The 20,420-nt window shown below is 44.1% G+C and overlaps 1 protein-coding gene across 4 annotated transcripts in view; it reads right to left on the bottom strand.

Moving 5' to 3' along the window:
* Nucleotides 1-20,420, bottom strand: part of bcl11aa (BCL11 transcription factor A a) — a 225,406-nt gene that overhangs the window by 39,960 nt on the left and 165,026 nt on the right. For 2 of the 4 annotated variants that reach the window (XR_013547616.1, XR_013547617.1), the window contains exon 4: nucleotides 16,003-16,089. The exons of the other annotated variants lie outside the window; for them this stretch is intronic. The gene's annotated coding sequence lies outside the window, so the exon portion shown is untranslated. The remainder of the gene's footprint in view (nucleotides 1-16,002; nucleotides 16,090-20,420) is intronic. 4 annotated transcript variants of the gene reach the window in all.

Here is a 20,420-nt window from a genome sequence, read left to right as displayed (position 1 = left end):
AGGTATGGGAGAGGCAAGGTCAGTGGTTGGCAAGGGAAGAACGATGGGTGGCAAGTAATGGACAATGAGGTCCCATTCCAGCTCATGCAGTGAAAACATGGCTGTCCGTGAGTGTTCTGTTAAACAAAATCTTAATGAGATTAGTGACTAGTTGAAGGACCGGTCAGAATGTAGACCATGACAATGCCTCGTGGAGCCATAGAATTGCACAGCACATAAATAGGTCCTTCGACCCACATCATCCATGCCAACCATGATGTCTTTCTACATTAATCTCATGTGCCTGCTTTAGGCCCATATCTCTCCAAACATTTCCTGTTGACTTTTAAATGTTGTAACTGTATTTGCCTCTCTCATCTCCTCCTGCAGCTTATTGCAGTTAAACCCTCTCTGCAAAAAAAAAAACCTTTCTCCTTTGATCTCCTTTAAATTTCTCCCCTCTTATCTTAATCTCTTGACCTTTATTTCTGGACACTCCTGCCCTGGATAAAAGATTCTGGCCATTGGTTCTGTCTTTGCCTCCCCCCCTCCATCCCCATCTATATACTAAAACTCTAATTTGTTTGTTTGTTCCTGAACTACAGCCAGAACGGTACACGATAGCGCAACAATGTTAGGCCCACCTTACTCACCGTCGTCCCTTTGGTGCTAATGGAAGAAGTTTCATTGAAATCGGTGTTATATTTTTAAAGTTATTCACATTTTAAAGTTTAAATCTATCTCCAAGGGAGGGGGGGAGGGAGGAAGGGAGGGGGTGGACGGGAGGGGGTGGACGGGGGGGGGGGAGGAGGGAGGATAAGGGGAGTTGAGGGGGATGGAGTAGAGGGGTGGGAGGGGGAGGGGAGGGGGAGGGGAGGGGGAGGGGAGGGGGAGGGGAGGGGAGGGGAGGGGAGGAGGGTGGGAGAGGGGAGAGGAAGGGAAAGGGAGAGGGGAGGGGAAGGGAAGGGGGAGGGGAGGGAGGGGGGGAGAGGTGAGGGGGAGGGGGAGGGGAGGGAGGGGGGGAGAGGTGAGGGGGAGGGGGAGGGGAGGGAGGGGGGGAGAGGTGAGGGGGAGGGGGAGGGGAGGGAGGGGGGGAGAGGTGAGGGGGAGGGGGAGGGGAGGGAGGGGGGGAGAGGTGAGGGGGAGGGGGAGGAGAGGGTGCTGCACCAATGCAGGTTTGGGCCCAATGGGTCCACTTGGTCTAGTAATCTTCTAAAGCTCTACAAGGTCACTCTCCAGCCTCCTATGTACCATGGGAATAAGGGTATAAGTATACTGAAGAAGGGTCTCAACCCGAAACGTCACCCATTCCTTCTCTCCTGAGATGCAGCCTGTCCCGCTGAGTTACTCCAGCATTTTGTGTCTTTCTCCAGTATACTCAATCTCTCTTTACAACTCCAGCACTCCAGCAACATCCTGGTGAATCTCTTCTGCACCCCTCTATTGCTGCCACACCCTGTCTGTAGTGTGGCAACCAGAAATTCACACTATACCCTAAGTGTGCTTTAACCTGTTCAGTGTCACCCCTGGGTTTTCTCGGGTCAAGGCCAAACGTGAAAGAAAATAAACTTGGCAGTGAACAGGTGAAGTAATGTTTTGTACAGCTGCGACGTGAACTTCCAAATCCTATACCCAATGCCTCATGCATTGAAGGCAAACATACCAAACGCCTCCTTACTTATCCTATCCACCTGTGTCGCCACTTTCAGCACGCTACAGACCAGCACCCAAAAGCCCATCTGTCTACCATCGTTCCAGAGGTCCCTGCCATCTACTCGATATGCCCAACTGGAATTTGACTACTCAAAGTGTATTTCCTCACTCTTGCCTGGACTAAGTTCCATCTGTCACCAGTCTGCCCGGCTTTCCAGGCGATACCACTGCTCTACCCAACTTTCCAGCCTTCTCCCTTCTCCTGATCATCTACCTTCTCCTCTTACATCTTCTGCTTGCAAGCACAGAGCCCACAACATGGCCAGTTTCGGAGCGCACACAACCACACGCACACACACACCATATAGTCACACTTGCTCCAAAATATCCTGCAGTGCACTTCAGGAAGGGTGAAAGCACCAGAAGGGTTGGTTGAGACATGGCGACCGGCTCTGGGATATTCCAGAAGGCAGCAGGGATTATTAAATGACCAGACTCCCTTGCTTCAAGCAGGCATTAAGAGTCAAGTATTCAAGAGGCATCTCATCCTCAAGCAGCCAACCTTTCTTCTGGCCTGGCAACTCATCCCTACTTATCTGGCCTGGCAACTCATCCCTACTTATCAGGCACTGGCTTAAGAGTCATCGAGTGATCTTCTCTGTACCCTATCCAGCCTGACATCTTTCCAATAACACGTTGCCCAGAACCGAACACAATACTCTAAATGTGGCCTCACCAACGTCTTATACAACTGCAACATGACCCTACTTGTCTCATGGAAATGCCTGCAATGCGGCCCCACTCTTGCAGTGAGACCCTTCATTGTTTCCAAACCCCTCCAGATCTTTATGCATCTCCATCAAAGCAATGGGCGTAGTCAAATACCACATATCTTACAAACCAGCCGACAGTCCTTCAGTCGGCCGATGCTCCCTACCCTTGTTGCAAATTAAATATTGCACCTGACATCCTAATGACCATGGACATGTGTATAACAGGACATGGAACAGCAAAGGATGATTATTTTGAGTCCATATAAACAACATTGATGCTCACATCCATCAAAAAGAAATATTGTGACAAAGGCAACACACATGACCATTCCTGACACCAAGATATTGACATTTAACAGCATTCAGAAGTGACCCTTTGAATCATACTGCACTTCATATCAACTTGTGTTTGAGACATGTTGTTTGTGGAGGAAAACATCAAACTCAGTTGCATAACAGGACACATCTTATACTTGGGCTCCAGCACATTTGTTGGAAATATAGAAACATAGAAAATAGGTGCAGGAGTAGGCCACTTGGCCCTTCGTGCCAGCACCACCATTCAATATGATCATGGCTGATCATCCAGAATCAGTACCCCATTCCTGCTTTCTCCCCATATCCCTTGATTCATTTAGCTCTAAGAGTTCAATCTTAACTCTCTCTTGAAAACATCCAGTGACTTGGCCTTACCAGCAAAGGAACAAAGGAGGACCTGGGGGGGGGGGGGGGGGGGGGGGGGGGGGGGGGCACCGTGAGGGAGGGGGAGAACAAAGGGGGACCTGGCGCGGGGTTACTTTGTAACACTGTAAGCGCCCTTTATGGCCGTCTATTTGCATACCTTGGTTATGCAAGCAAAGAATTTCTTTTTTTTTTTTTTTTTTTTTTGTGACAATAAAGCATTCAATTCAATTCAATGCCCTCCTTTCTGCACTGAAGTCCCGGATTGTACTGCTGGCGTGGAGGTAAACAACGCTGCCTGGATCGCCAGCCATCCCTGCACTCCCTTGGTTGGGCTTTTGGTAGAGTCCTACAAGGCAGCACAAGTGGCAGGAAACATGTTCCCAATGTTGGGGGAGTCCAGAACCAGGGGCCGTAGTTTAAGAATAAGGGGTAGGCCATTTAGAACTGAGATGAGGAAAAACCTTTTCAGTCAGAGAGTTGTGAATCTGTGGAATTCTCTGCCTCGGAAGGCAGTGGAGGCCAATTCTCTGAATGCATTCAAGAGAGAGCTGGATAGAGCTCTTAAGGATAGCGGAGTCAGGGGGTATGGGGAGAAGGCAGGAACGGGGTACTGATTGAGAATGATCAGCCATGATCACATTGAATGGCGGTGCTGGCTTGAAGGGCCGAATGGCCTCCTCCTGCACCTATTGTCTAATGTCTATTGTGACACAGTCATCCCAGCTATCTGGTGAGTCTACCTCGGAATGAATCTGTAGCAGGTTGAATCGGGAAGAAAGCACTACTGGGAGAATAAGTGGGCATTTTACTTCAGCTAATGCACTGTTAATTGTTTCAAACTGTGTATGAGAGTTTGTTTTGAAGAGTTCCAATTCCTTTTTAATTTTTCAAATATTATTTAAATTATTTAGAGGTTCCCCAGCGGTTTTGAATGTTCGATGTTGAATGTCAGTGAAAGCCGATAGACCCGACCGACACTGTGCCACCGATGTCAGTGTGCGCAGAGCTTCTCATGCAGTGGGAGAGAGAGCACCCCAAGACTGTGTTGGAAGAAACTGTGCAATCCCAGACCAACAGAAGATCTGCCTCAACTTACCGCGCTACAAAACATTGACAAATATTTCAAGTCAAGTTAACTCCGCTTTTAAGTTTGACAAACAAGTCAACGCTGTGGTAAAAGCCCGTTTCTTCCAGCTTCGTAGCATAGCAAAAAATCAAACCATTCCTCCAATCTGAAGATCTAGAAAAAAATCATCCACGCATTTATTTCCTCCCGCCTGGACTACTGCAACTCCCTGTACACTGGGATCAGCCAATCATCCCTGTCCCGCCTGCAATCGGTCCAAAACGCCGCAGCGAGACTCCTGACGGGTACCCGTAAAAGGGACCACATCACCCCGATTCTGGCCTCTCTCCACTGGCTCCCAGTACGGTACAGAATCAACTTCAAGCTCCTCCTATTCACATACAGGCTTGCCCCCCGCCCCCCCCCCCCCCCCATATCAAAAATCTTCTAACCCACCACTCTATCTCCAGGTCCCTCAGGTCGGCCGACTTGGGGCTACTGACTATCCCGCGGTCTAGGCTTAAGCTCAGGGGTGACCGTGCTTTTGCGGTTGCAGCTCCTAGACTGTGGAACAGCATCCCTCTCCCCATCAGAACTGCCCCCTCCATCGACTCCTTTAAGTCCAGGCTCAAAACCTATTTCTACTCCCTATCGTTTGAGGCCCTCTGAGGGGGCGCTGTGAACTGTTTATGTATGTGCTGTTAGGTTTGTGTGCTATTGTATGTACTTTTTTAGTACCTGCACTGATGTACAGCACTTTGGTCAACATGGGCTGTGTTTAAATGTGCTACACAAATAAGATTGACTTGACTTGACTGACCAAGTTTCACTATTAAACAGGTGCAGTCATCTTCTCAATAATCTGAAATAGTGAACAGCAAACACCACAATCAAGAAGGAGGGCTCTTTCAGCAATCAGTCTCAGGTAAGAATTATTCACTGCACAGGACAAGGTCACAAGTGATAGGAGCAGGTTTAGGCCATTCGGCCCATCAAGTCTACTCCACCATTCAATCACGACTGATCTATCTCTCCCTCCTAACCCCATTCTCCTGCCTTCTCCCCATAACCCCTGACACCCGTACTAAACAAGAACCTATCTATCTCTGCCTTAAAAATATCCATTGACTTGGCCTCCACAGCCTTCTGTGGCAATGAGTTCCACAGATTCACCACCCTCTGACTAAAGGAATTCCTCCTCATCTCCTTCCTATAGGAACGTCTTTTAATTCTAAGGCTGTGACCTCTAGTCCAAGACTCCCCCATTAGTGGAAACATCCGCTCCACATCCACTCTATCCAAGCCTTTCATGGGTGAGAATGATCAATCAATGTCCAGAAGTTCCAGATGTCAACTTCTCCACATCGGCGAGACCAAACGTAGGCTCGGCAATCGTTTCACTCAACACCTTCGCTCAGTCCGCCTTAACCAACCTGATCTCCCGGTGGCTGAGCACTTCAACTCCCCCTCCCACTCCCAGTCTGACCTTTCTGTCATGGGCCTCCTCCAGTGCAATAGTGAGGCCCACTGCAAATTGGAGGAACAGCACCTCATATTTCGCATGGACAGCTTACAGCCCAGCGGTATGAACATTGACTTCTCCAAATTTAGATCCCTCTCTTCCCCTCCCCCTTCCCAGTTCTCCCACTGTCTTCCTGTCTCCACCCATATCCTTTCTTTGTCCCGCCCCCCTGACATCAGTCTGAAGAAGGGTCTCGACCCGAAACGTCACCCATTCTTTCTCTCGAAAATGCTGCCTGACCTGCTGAGTTACTCCAGCATTTCGTGATACCTTCGATTTGTACCAACATCTGCAGTTATTTTCCAACACAATCAATGTCCGATATCATTGCAGGATCTGCTTCCAGGACTTGGAAGCTCTTAGAGGATCACTCAGTGGAAAAACCGTTCACAAGAATAAGAGCCACCTTTGCCATTGTGAAGTTAGTTGATTTCTCTAGAATCTCAACTTAAAGACCTCCTGAGGACTTGAGAGCTCCTAATGCCAATGTTGTTCAGGAACATAGAAACATAGAAACATAGAAAATAGGTGCAGGAGTAGGCCATTCGGCCCTTCGAGCCTTCATCCAACTCAGTATTCTGTACCTGCCTTCTCTCCATACCCCCTGATCCCTTTAGCCACAAGGGCCACATCTAACTCCCTCTTAAATATAGCCAATGAACTGGCCTCAACTACCCTCTGTGGCAGAGAATTCCACAGATTCACCATTCTGTGTGAAAAAAAAAATTCTCATCTCGGTCCTAAAAGACTTCCCCCTTATCCTTAAACTGCGACCCCTCGTTCTGGACTTCCCCAACATCGGGAACAATCTTCCTGCATCTAGCCTGTTCAACCCCTTAAGAATTTTGTAAGTTTCTATAAGATCCCCCTTCAATCTTCTAAATTCCAGCGAGTACAAGCCGAGTCTATCCAGCCTTTCCTCATATGAAAGTCCTGCCATCCCAGGGATCAATCTGGTGAACCTTCTCTGTACTCCCTCTATGGCAAGAATGTATTTCCTCAGATTAGGAGACCAAAACTGTACGCAATACTCCAGGTGCGGTCTCACCAATGCCCTGTACAACTGCAGCAGAACCTCCCTGCTCCTATACTCAAATCCCCTCGGGGAGCTGTTGGTTTTGCTTGGGCGTGGTGGGCAGAGAACATTCCAGCCTGTATGCTCCACAAACTATCTACAGCCTAGCTGCAAACTGTTTAGCGATACGACCAAGTCTCTATGTGCCTTGATTTTCCACGGATAACATTCTGATGTATTGATTAGGTTAATTCCCGGAATGGCGGGACTGTCATATGTTGAAAGACTGGAGCGACTAGGCTTGTATACACTGGAATTTAGGATGAGAGGGGATCTTATCGAAACGTATAAGATTATTAACGGGTTGGACACATTAGAGGCAGGAAACATGTTCCCAATGTTGGGGGAGTCCAGAACCAGGGGCCACAGTTTGAGAATAAGGGGTAGGCCATTTAGAACGGAGATGAGGAAAAACTTTTTCAGTCAGAGAGTTGTGAATCTGTGGAATTCTCTGCCTCAGAGGGCAGTGGAGGCCAATTCTCTGAATGCATTCAAGAGAGAGCTAGATAGAGCTCTTAAGGATAGCGGAGTCAGGGGGTATGGGGAGAAGGCAGGAACGGGGTACTGATTGAGAATGATCAGCCATGATCACATTGAATGGCGGTGCTGGCTCGAAGGGCCGAATGGCCTCCTCCTGCACCTATTGTCTATTGTCTATTGACAAAGTTCCCAAGAAAGAACCTACAGAGGATTAACGCAGGTAGACACAAAAAAACTGGTGTAACAACAGCAGGTCAGACAGCATCTCTGGAGAGAAGGAATAGGTGACATTTTGGGTCGAGACCCTTCTTCAGACTAGTTCGTCAGAGGATTAGTTGGGCATTGAACAGTATTCCTGTGATTTTGTGGCATGGCAGTATTACTTTGAAAGCTGATATAAAATCTGTGACACCTATTCTGTTACTTGGGTATTCTTATCAGTGATGGATACAACAGGTATTCTTATCAGTGATGGATACAACAAACAATGACTTCAGACAAAATGTTGTCTGAAATTTTTTTTTAAACTGCCATGGATATCAGAATGCTATGGAACATGAGCACAGGATAGTCAGAGGACTTTGCTTTTATGTATTTCTAATATAGCAAGTTGAGTAAGTAAGGCATTGTGAAGCACGATTTGAAAATACATGTCTCCGTGCAGATTTTTATTAAGGAACATATTGTTGGAGTCTGAAGAAGGGCCTTGACCCAAAACGTCACCCATTCCTTCTCTCCAGAGATGCTGCCTGTCCCGCTGAGTTACTCCAGCATTTTGTGTCTATCTTCGGTTTAAACCAGCATCTGCAGTTCCTTCCTACACACATTATTTCACACTTACCAGACTGTTTAGACTCTAATGAAGCACTATCTCCTCAGACTAAATTATAACTATTAACAGTAGAAGGCCAAGGCTATTTTGTTTTGTTTTTGATCATTTTTTAAAAAAGAAATATGGTATTGGTTATTTTTCTTTGCCATCGTTTGGGCAACCATGGAGTTTTGCGGTTGTTAATCTACTTTAAGAGTCGTGGCCCATGTTTGCTGGATGAGGCAACCAGTGGATAGAGTCCCGATATCACTTTTATTTTTGATTTGTTTCCAAAAAATATATATCTGAATTTAATAACTTGCATTATAAAAGAAAACTTTGTATAAAGTTTTACAGTTTGGTTTTGATCTCAACATTTTGATTCTAATCCCTTTTTTTGTTGCCTAGTATTCATGTAAATCCAATGATTAACTGCCTTCAAATAACTATAAAGCCACCTTTAGCCCAATCATTTGATCTGCCTTTATCCTTATCTAGACAGATACGGCTGGTTAAAACTCACATTCCCACCTAATTTTGCATCACTAGCAAATGTTAATAAATTGTAACTTAATAAATAACTAGCTGAATCCTGATATATCCCGCAAGTTAGAGCTTTCTAACCTATTTATCCAAATGTATTAGTTTCTGTCCATTAACCAAACGTCATTCACAGTAACAGTTTACCCTCAATTAATGCAGTAAACTCTTAGACGTGGCCCCTTATTGAATTTCTTTTGGAAAACCAAATACACTACATCCACTGCCTCCCCCATATCTGGCCATCAATGAATGCTGATTACTTGAGAGATACAATGAGACATTAAGGAGTTATTTACCCTACCAAGTCACAAACTAGAGAGATGGGTCACCTGGGTTATGTATTAAACATGGTTCCCCTTTCATAAAATCATATTGACATTGTCTAATCATATTATATTTTTCTGGGTGGTTGTGTTATCAGTTCTTTACTGTATTTCAGCAATTACCTGACGACTTACAACAGGTCAACTTTCCTGCAGTTTCCCCATTCTCCTTATCCCTCCTCTCATGTATAACTGTACTACGTGTGTTGTGTCCCAATCCATTCCCAGGATACAAATGTCAGGCTAATTTTATGGACACCCCTATGTACGAACAAACTGCAACAATGGGGGGGGCCGGATAGAGCAGAGCGGAGTGGGGAGGGCTGAGCGGACTCACTCAATGGGGGCCGCCTCTCTCACACCTGCTCGCACCTCTTTCTGTGATCCTCTCCCACCCACTCTTATTGTTCGTCTCAGGAACTGAACCCATTATTAACCCGGGCAGGGCCATCTTAACGTATGGGCCTGATGGGCACTTGCCCGGGGCCCCACGAGCATAGGGGCCCCATGCTGATCTGTGTATGTTAAGTGACTTGCAATAAATAAATACTACTTTAAAAATGTAGGTTCAATAAGTGCTTTTTTCGCAACATTTTCCATCCCTAAGTGCTTCTCACAGCGATCTGTAAGTGCTTTTCGCAACAATGTAGCACCCTAAGTCCATCGCTAAGTGCTTTTCGGTAAGTGCTTTTCGCCGGCACGACAGGGGGGGGGTGGTAGGGAAAGGGGGGTGGGGGAGAGTAACGGTAGGGGCCACAGTACACTGCTTTGCCCGGGGGCCCATAATGCTGTAAAAACGGCCCTGAACCCGGGTACTGCCGAAATAACCTTTCCATTACATGGGGGATTTTGTAAGCGGACAAGAGGGCCCTACTATCACTGCAACTATATTTTACAACCCTGAAATTCAGGCCATCGTGTCAGAGTATTTTTCACCCCATCGTCCCATAAATTAGTCTTGCATTTCCTCACTCGTGATACCATGGATGCCTACAGATGAAGGACGGCAATTCATCTGAAAAGAGCTGGCCAAAATCCACACACACCACAAATCCTAAACAACCTGGGATAGACAACAGACAATAGGCGCAGGAGTAGGCTGATCATTCTCAATCAGTACCCCGTTCCTGCCTTCTCCCCATACCCCCTGACTGCGCTATCCTTAAGAGCTCTATCTAGCTCTCTCTTGAATGCATTCAGAGAATTGGCCTCCACTGCCTTATGTGGCAGAGAATTCCACAGATTCACAACTCTCTGACTGAAAACGTTTTTCCTCATCTCCGTTCTAAATGGCCTACCCCTTATTCTTAAACTGTAGCCCCTTGTTCTGGACTCCCCCAACATTGGGAACATGTTTCCTGCCTCTAACGTGTCCAACCCCTTAATAATCTTATACGTTTCAATAAGATCCCCTCTCATCCTTCTAAATTCCAGTGTATACAAGCCTAGTCGCTCCAGTCTTTCAACATAGTTTACACACCTTACCCTTCCATATCTCGTCTCCCTCTCCCGACTCGGTCTGAAGAAGGGTCTCGATCCGAAACATCACCCATTCCTTCTATCCAGTGATGCTGCCTGACCCGCTGAGTTACTCCAGCATTGCGTGTCTCCCTTCAGTGCAAACCAACATCTGCAGTCCCTCCTACACTCCACTATAAACCTATTGCTTTTACCCTCTTCTACGACTTGCTTGTATATCTGTTCCTCGATTTCTCATTCCGGGAATTAACCTAGTAAACCTACGCTGCACACCCTCAATAGCAAGAATATCCTTCCTCAAATTTGGAGACCAAAACTGCACACAGTACTCCAGGTGCGGTCTCACAAGACCCCTGTACAACTGCAGAAGGACCTCTTTGCTCCTATACTCAACTCCTCTTGTTATGAAGGCCAACATTCCATTGGCTTTCTTCACTGCCTGCTGTACCTGCATGCTTCCTTTCCGTGACTGATGCACTAGGACACCCAGATCTCATTGTACGTCCCCTTTTCCTAACTTGACACCATTCAGATAATACTCTGCCTTCCTATTCTTACCACCAAAGTGGATAACCTCACACTTATCCACATTAAACTGCATCTGCCATGCATCCGCTCACTCACACAACCTGTCCAAGTCACCCTGCAACCTCATAGCATCTTCCTCACAGTTCACACTGCCACCCAGCTTTGTAATGCGCTATCTAATGCATTTAAAAAAAACTACCCATTAGTGACTTGGTAGATAAAGTAACTCCTAATATCTCATCGTATGTATTTTTGAAGGAACGCAATCCCAAGTCTATAAACTAACTGCACCTGGTGTTGGGGCTGCCTTGCGCTGGAAGGGATGAAAAAAGGATTTACGAAATGTACATTTGCAAGAAGTGGGTAACGTCCCTGAACAAAGCATTCATTCTCTCCTTGTCCGACAAGTTACTGCAACCACATGATGCAAATCATGTCTACTTTTAAGCACCTTGGGCTAATTTTGGAATCCATTTTGCCATGAATAGGAATGATGACGGACATTGTGAATTGCACACATTTACGAAGATTTATCTAAAGAGACCACTGTTCATGTTTCTTGCAGCTTGAGTTTCAAAAATTACCTGAGGCAGATGAGAAGGGAGTGGTTGGAAGCTGGAAAAGAATGAATTGGGGAGTCTTGAAAGAAAACCGGCATTATAATTGTCTCCATGTCACATGCTAATCTTCGCCATTCAGTGCAAAGCACAGTATCACTCTTCAGCGACGAGAGGTAAAATGAATTTAGTTTAAGGATTTGGGGGGTGAAAATTTATTCAGGAATTCTAAGGATACTTCAAACCTAATTTCCCGCATTTGTTTATTAGTTGGTTTCCACTGCAAGCAGAGAGGGAGCAGGAAGAGTTTCAGGATGGGGAGGTAAATAACTTTGTTAGCCACCTCACATTAGCCCAAATATGCACATGTGCCCATTTTCTCGTGTAAACTGCATCCCGAAACAGAGGCCTTAGGACAGAGATGAGGAAAAACGTTTTCACGCAGAGAGTTGTGAATCTGTGGAATTCTCTGCCACAGGAGGCCAATTCACTGGACGTTTTCAAGAGAGAGTTAGATATAGCTCTTAAGGCTAGCGGAATCAAGGGATATGGGTAAAAAGCAGGAACGGGGTAGTGATTTTGGATGATCAGCCATGGTCATATTGAATGGCCAAATGGCCTACTCGAAGGGCCAAATGGCCTACTCCTGCACGTATTTTCTGTTTCTAAGCCAGTTCTGCCACTGCTTTCCTCTTTCATACTTCCTCTGATGTGTCAGCCTCTAAGTGGAGCTACCAAAGGATTCCCACATGAGAATTTCCCCCATCTCAGGAACAATTAACCTGAGAGGGTGATGTTGGGGGGCACATTTGTACCCTTGTTAAATCACACATGCACACCTACCGAGGCAAGAGACAAACATTCTCTTACGCACCAGGGATTCTCATTTCCAAAAGGGATTCTGGTATATGGAAGTGCCGACACCAATTTGTGAATATCTGATGAAGACCAATACTGCTTCCACCATGATCTCTGTGTGTCATGCCAGTATTAGAATGAAAACATGCTGGGGTGGTGATATCTCATTACAGCCAATTTGGCTGTATCCATCAACTGATGAACAACCATACACACGGGTATTATGACAGCCTATTATTGTCCAGGAGCATAAGTTCACAGGTTCTACGAACAGAATCAGGTCATTCGGCCTATCAAGTCTACTTCGCCATTCAATCATGGCTGACCCTCCCTCTCAACCCCAATCTCCTGCCTTCTCCCCATAACCCCTGACATCCTTGCTAATCAAAAATCTGTCAATCTCCGCCTTAGGTATATCCATTGATTTGGCTTCCACAGCCTTCTGTGGCAATGAATTCCACAGATTCACCACCCTCTGACTAAAGAAATTCTTCTTCATCTCCATTCTAAAGGTACATCCTTTTATTCAGAGTCCATGCCCTCTGGTCCTAGACTCTCCCACTGGTGGAAGCTTCCTCTCCACATCCACTCTATCCAAGCCTTTCACTATTCCGTAAGTTTCAATGAGGTCCTCCCTCATCCATCTAAACTCCAGCGAGTACAGGCCCAGTGCCGTCAAATGCTCTTCGTATGTTAACCCACACATTCCTGGGATCATGATGGTAGACTTTGCAGGGTGCAGCTTTGTGCAACTGTGACATCTATTGCAAGGAAGCTACAGTACTAAATCACATCATCAGCCTGACACAAATAACAACAGTAGTCCTCAGGTCGATCTCCACTTCTTTATGGATACACAGTACGAATAAGTTAGGAAACGGGGACGTACAACGAGATCTGGGTGTCCTAGTGCATCAGTCACTGAAAGGAAGCATGCAGGTGCAGCAGGCAGTGAAGAAAGCCAATGGAATGTTGGTCTTCATAACAAGAGGAGTTGAGTATAGGAGCAAAGAAGTCCTTCTGCAGTTGTACAGTGCCCTGGTGAGACCGCACCTGGAGTACTGTGTGCAGTTTTGGTCTCCAAATTTGAGGAAGGATATTCTTGAGGGCGTGCAGCGTAGGTTTACTAGGTTAATTCCCGGAATGGCGGGATTGTCTTATGTTGAAAGACTGGAGCGACTAGGCTTGTATACACTGGAATTTAAAAGGATGAGAGGGGATCTTATCGAAACATATAAGATTATTAAGGGGTTGGCCACGTTAGAGGCAGGAAACATGTTCCCAATGTTCGGGGAGTCCAGAACCAGGAGCCACAGTTTAAGAATAAGGGGTAGGCCATTTAGAACGGAGATGAGAAATAACTTTTTCAGTCAGAGAGTTGGGAATCTGTGGAATTCTCTGCCTCAGAAGGCAGTGGAGGCCAATTCTCTGAATGCATTCAAGAGAGAGCTAGATAGAGCTCTTAAGGATAGCAGAGTCAGGGGGTATGGGGAGAAAGCAGGAACGGGGTACTGATTGAGAATGATCAGCCATGATCACATTGAATGGTGGTGCTGGCTCGAAGGGCCGAATGGCCTACTCCTGCACCTATTGTCTATTGTCTAATGACCGTTTGATAGTATCACAGAGGATAGGGCAACTTTCCTTGCAATTACCTGCTGGAGCAACTCAGCAGCTTGAGCAACATCTGTGAGAGGAAGGAACTGTCGACATTTTGGGTCTAAACGCGTTTCCGGCAAATCAGCAGATTTTCACCTACTTCAGCAGTTCTAGATCCATAATAGGTACAATTCCACAGCGAGCTAGAACCAGCCAATTGATGCTGAGGATTCCACAGCACCCCCCCACCCTCCAGAGCTATGGACTAAAGTTGGTCAATTTATTAAAGTAGACCAGATAAAGTGGTGCAATACAAAATGCATCAATTTCTACTGAGCTGTGCAAATTATTAAATTGATGTCACCAATTTGCGAATGGGACCACCACAAGGCTTTTCTGCTTCGAGGCAGCAATATGCTCACGTATCAACTTATGTGGGCAGTTTGGTATCGGACAACTATACAAGCCATTATCAAAACACCTGACGATGTATGGTGTAAGAACATAAATTAATAAAATGCATGTTCCAAATAGATTTGAATGGCGTAAGTAATTATGCTTGAGTTTCTATTACCAGCAAGTGAAATCTGGTATCACCCAGCACTAAAGACCTCACGTATCACAACATACAAGAGGCCATTCACTTCAGAGGGAAAATGTTTGATTGTTTCTGAAAAAAAAGATATCGTTCAGTTCATGGTATTTGCTTGTTCCTTGTTTCACAGAAAATGCACTCAGGACAAACAGGTATCTGAATTTATTTCGGCAATAAAGTGCCTAAGGACTGACTACACAAGGTAATAAAAGCCAATTGCAATTCATTTATTTTCAGTCTATACTAAATAATCGCTCAGAGCTGTATCTCTGTTAGTAAGAGAACAAAGTTGCATAGAATCCACCTGGGCCATCAAAATTAAATTATCTTGAGTGGCGGTAGTGATGTATTTTAGAAATTATTTTTTGCTTTCTAAACTTGTTGACCAGAATATAAACTGACCAGATCGGACTTTGCTGGCTTTACCTTGCACTAAACGTCATTCCCTTATCATGTACCTTTACACTGCAAATGTATTGTCTTTCTGCTGACTGAAAAGCATGCAACAAAAAGCTTTTCACTGCACGTAACAATAAACTAAACTGGACTGATTATTACAAATCAATCTGTTCATTGTGGTGCCAAGAGACCGGAATTGATTCTTACATTACGAGATACAACCAAGCTCATGGATTCACTCTCCTAACCCTTGAGGTAAAACTCCTGCAACTCTTCCCAATTATATGGGGGTTTCATTGATCCAATCGGAAAACTGATTCTTCCCATCGAAAACATGGGGAGTTTCTATACTGACGATCAAATAAAATACAACTGAAGTGGAAATAGTTCTCGCACAAAGAATCATACCCTTTCTTTTCTGTTATGAACAATCTTGTATTCCAGTGAATGGATCAAAAAAGAAAAGTTTTCCCACATTTTTCCCGCTAAAAACATGCAATCCCTGATTCCTATTTAATTGCGAAATCAACCTTCAGCCTAGATGGAACACATTCACTGCACAGTACCCACACAACTCTTCCATGATCATGTTACCTGCCACGCAACAATGTCAGAGCATTTCACCGCATCAGTAAAAGATGTCAATCATTTAAAATATAAAATAACTCATCACACCGTCAACTGTCCATCAGTTATTACACTGTGTGAGCCCATTAGGGGAGATTCCAGGACCTCCTTATACCTCACCTCATGTCCGTTCGCCCAATCTACCCCTTCAAACGTGCCAGTGGATAAATACCACATGTGGTGTAGTATTCAGGCAAGTAGCTCAGGGAGGTCCCGAGATCAATTTTTTTTTTGTTGTATTGAACATACTGCCCTCAGCAAGGGGTTAGGCTTGGGCCTCTGCAAGTGGTCTGAGCGTACCAGGCTAGGGAGAAGGAGTGATATTTGTCCAGGGTTTCTACTCCTCACCCTTGTCAGCACCCTTGACTGTGACAATAAACGGTGGATGGGTGCGGACAGGATGGGTGCGGACCTAAACGTTCCCACAGTCAAACAGCCCAACAGCACTCACTGTCTAGGCTCACACATGAAGAGTGGCCACACGGACGAGGGGTTGAAGGGATGCCGACATTCATTGGTCTGTGTCCACTGCGAGCCACTGCCTCCCGCAGATGAGGAGAAAGAAGAGAAAAATTGAAACAAGAGGTTAAAAAGATACCAATTTCCAGTAACGTGAAGTCTTAAAAATCTTAAAAATCAACACAAAAGAGAGAGACAAAGACAAGCTGGAACTGTAAGGAAACAAAACCACCATTTGTACTTGAAATCAACAAAGGCTTTGGAGTAAAAATTAGCAACCGGAATAAAAATCACAAGTTTTTTTAAGAATCTCAAACTTACCCCAGACCCATCCCAGCCCACAACATTTTTACACTTTTAACGTATAAAGTACCCAGGATAGGCCAGCAGCACTTCATCACCAAACCCAATTTGTTATGGAACAAATGAAATTGTATAATGTTATTAAACCCCTGATTACTGTGTCAATGAAACTGTCTATTAGAGGGAATTCTGTTGAGCCTTACATCACAGTAGCAAAATACTACTATCAATTAACATTATTGTCATTTACAAGTATCATGCATCAAATTCATCCCAAAGTAAAAAATCACTCTTTTGTAAGAGCAGATGCATAATGGAAGCTTTATTTACAATTTACAGCCATGCCATTCTCTCGTGCAGTATTAATGCTATGAGAGCATTGGTGAAGTAAAAGAAGGACAGTATTGTATAGCAAACATTTTGAAAATAGCCATTTAAATGACGCCATTGAGTAAGAGAAAGTTTGTTCAACAAAGTTCGCTAAGTTTTCATCTAGGTCAAATAAACAATGTAATCACAGTATTGGGCACGTGGATGAGTTGAAGATAATAATTCTACTTTGCTCTGTCTAGGTTACAATAATATTGGCATGACTTAACTATTCTTTTTAAATAAATGTTCGCAAAAAAAAGTGTTCTTCGTTATGCAATGGCATTTGGATTTGCTACACAGAGTACACAAAGTAAATGGGATTTTTGCAATAGCGGCTTCCACAGGGATGAGTGCCGTGATGTCGATTATTTAATTCTGTAACGATGACTTGGATGAAAAGACCAAATGTACTATCGCCAAATCTGTTGGCAGCTCAGCAAGTTACGAGGAGAATATAAAAAGTCTGCAAAAGGATACAGGTAGGTTAAGTCAATGAACATGAAGCTGATGAAATGGAAAAAAAATGTGATGTTATCCACAGGAAGAATTAAAAGGCAAATTATCATTTAAATGGAGTGAGACCTCAAAAGGTTCTGGGGGTATTAGTACATGGAACAAATGGCTGGCATGCAGGTACAGTTAGTCGTTGGCAAGGATAAGAGAATGTTGAGCTTTATTGAAAGTGGTAACATTTTGGGGAACTGCAAATGCTGGAATCTTAAGCAAAAATTCAAAGTGCTGGAGTAATTCAGCATTTCAGGCAGTATCAGACAGTTTGATGCTGCATGACCCGCTGAAATGCCTCAGCAATTCGAGCTTTGATGCAATCTTGCAGGGTACTAGTACTGTAAGTAACATATACAGTTTTGATCTCCATATTTATGGAAGGATGTGTTTGCATTTGAGGCAGATTAGAGCAAGTTCATTTGGTTGATTTCTGGGGTGAAAGCATTAAAGTAAATGGAACGGTGAAACCTGGTTGGGACTTATAATTATTTGGTGTTTAGAAACATAAGACTGTAAGGAAAACTGTCAAGGTGGATGCTGAAAGGGGTGTTTGGACCAAGAGGGCACAGGTACTGAACAAGGGGTTGCCTATTTTAAGAAGGAGTCAAACTTCTCACAGAGGGCCATAATTCATTGGAAATCTCAACCTCAGAAAACTGAAGTCATTAAGTATACGCAAGACTGACAGACATTGCAAATAGAAGAAGTAAAAGCTAATGAGGAGAGAATGGGGAAAATGGAGTTAAGACTAAGAATGTTAAGACCTACTCCTGCACCTATTGTCTATTGGATCAGCCTTGACCTTACAAAATGACAGAGAATGTTCAAGGGACCAATTCGTTCCTCACAGTCTTATATTATCAACTATTGCATAGGGCACAATTAGAGGGAAATGTGGTTGATTAAAACAGCAATTTTGTTCTTAAAGGAAAATTAATACTTTTTTTTAAATTGCAGATATATGCTCTGTTAGCTGATGAGTTTTTACCTGATTACAACAAATTTTTTTCTCTCCAGCAGATTTTCCAAACTTTGGATGAGCTTGGTTGAAATTATCGTATTGCAGATGGTACAATTGACAGCTGCCCCATTATACAATACAGCAGTATGTAGAGAACATGGAGTCTCAATGTTGACCAAAGCTGTCACACCTTTGAGAGCTAGGAATTGCCCCAGGCAGAAAAGTTCACACTGACCATTCTCTCACTGCTGTAATAGACACCTAAAGAACAGTGGTATTTATTCACAAAATGCTGGAGTAACTCAGCAGGTCAGGCAGCATCTCAGGAGAGAAGGAATGGGCGATGTTTTGGGTCGAGACCCTTCTCGACCTGAAACGTCGCCCATTCCTTCTCTCCTGAGATGCTGCCTGACCTGCTGAGTTACTCCAGCATTTTGTGAATAAATACCTTCGATTTGTACCAGCATCTGCAGTTATTTTCTTACACTACCTAAAGAACAGTGACTCAGCGGGGACAGGCAGCATCTCTGGAGAGAAGGAATGGGTGACTTTACAGGTCGAGACCCTTCTTCAGACTCGACCCGAAACGTCACCCATTCCTTCTCCCTGGAGATGCTGCCTGGCCCGCTGAGTTACTCCAGCCTTTTGTATCTATCGTCGGTTCAAACCAGCATCTACAGTTCTTCCTACACGCCTAAAGTACAGTGTTGGGATAAACCTATCATTCATCTACCTGCTAGGAAGTGAATGATGATTGCATTGCCCTTGGATACAGAAAGGAACCCCAAGCCAAAATAATTACAAATGAGAATACAATTACAAATGAGAATACAATTACAAATGAGATTATCCATGTAAACAAACACACGCCTTGTAGACTTAACCTAAGTAAAAAAATAATTTGGGTTCAATCCTTTAATTTGAAACTTTCATTGCTTAATTCATTTTCTGCTTTGGAAAAGGGAAAAAAAAATTGTGGCAACCCTAAAAGTGAATGGGGTATCCTCTGACTCCCATCACTAAACATGAGTGTAAATGATGGCCACTGATTCTGTTCATCTCCAAATATTCAGCTTCCCGATGAAATTGAATAAATGCCAGTGAGTTCAACTAGTGGCCAAAATTCTCAAACATGCTCAGAACTGGTGACCAGAAATTAATTGTTTCCCAATATCTCTCATTTACCAACATTAGTGCAGTAAAGCATTCTTTTTGACATATTGTTTGCAACACCCAGTATATTAAATGTTACTAAGGTGCGGGAAATATAATTTATTGAAGGTCAAATAGCTAGCACAATAAAGATAGTTCCAGCTGAAGTTAAAACAGATCATTTCTATTTTACTCTGCATCAAGTATTCAAATAAATGCTTCATTAATTACTAATGAAAATGGTTTGGATCAAGTACCATTAAAGGGAAATATCAGACTTCAAACAGTTTCTATTTAATACACAGACTATCATCCATTACCTACTTCCCAGCAGTAAATTCATTTCCATCATTTTATTTACTTAGTATGGGGAAGTTCCAGTCTATAGATTCACCATTTACTGCACAGCAGTCATTAACTGCTTTGAAGACATTAACAGATTTTTGTCACCAGGGAGCTGAAATATCTGTCTTTACTAATTTTAGTAACAATAAAAGTGACAGGAATGAAAAGTGGTATTCTAGTTTTTAGTTAATACTTGGGAAAACAAAAGCCTTCAATGAAGATGGAGCATTCGCCATAGCTGTTTAAAATATAACTACAGACAGAAATCGAAAGGAAGGGTTTTAAAAGGATGAGAGGCGATCTTATAGAAACTTATACAATTATAAAAGGACTGGACAAGCTTGATGCAGGAAAAATGTTCCCAATGTTGGGTGAGTCCAGAACCAGGGGCCACAGCCTTAGAATAAAGGGGAGGCCATTTAAAACTGAGGTGAGAAGAAACTTTTTCACCCAGAGAGATGTGAATTTGTGGCAGAGGGCAGTGGAGGTCAAATCACTGGATGGATTTAAGAGAGAGTTAGATAGAGCTCTAGGGGCTAGTGGAATCAAGGGATATGGGGAGAAGACAGGCACGGGTTATTGATTGTGAACGAGCAGCCATGATCACAATGAATGGCAGTGCTGGCTCGAAGGGCCGATTGGCCTCCTCCTGTACCTATTTTCTATGTTCTATGTTTCTAAAGAAAGCTGGAACAATGGTAGGCCACTCACTGCCCCAACTTCTGTCCTTCAATCAGATCAAGTCTGATTGCAGCCTCAACCCTAGTCAA

The sequence above is a fragment of the Rhinoraja longicauda genome, chromosome 9 (genome assembly GCF_053455715.1).
Source record: "Rhinoraja longicauda isolate Sanriku21f chromosome 9, sRhiLon1.1, whole genome shotgun sequence".
NCBI classification, from domain to species: domain Eukaryota; kingdom Metazoa; phylum Chordata; class Chondrichthyes; order Rajiformes; family Arhynchobatidae; genus Rhinoraja; species Rhinoraja longicauda.
This window is presented reverse-complemented; position numbering and strand designations above follow the sequence as displayed.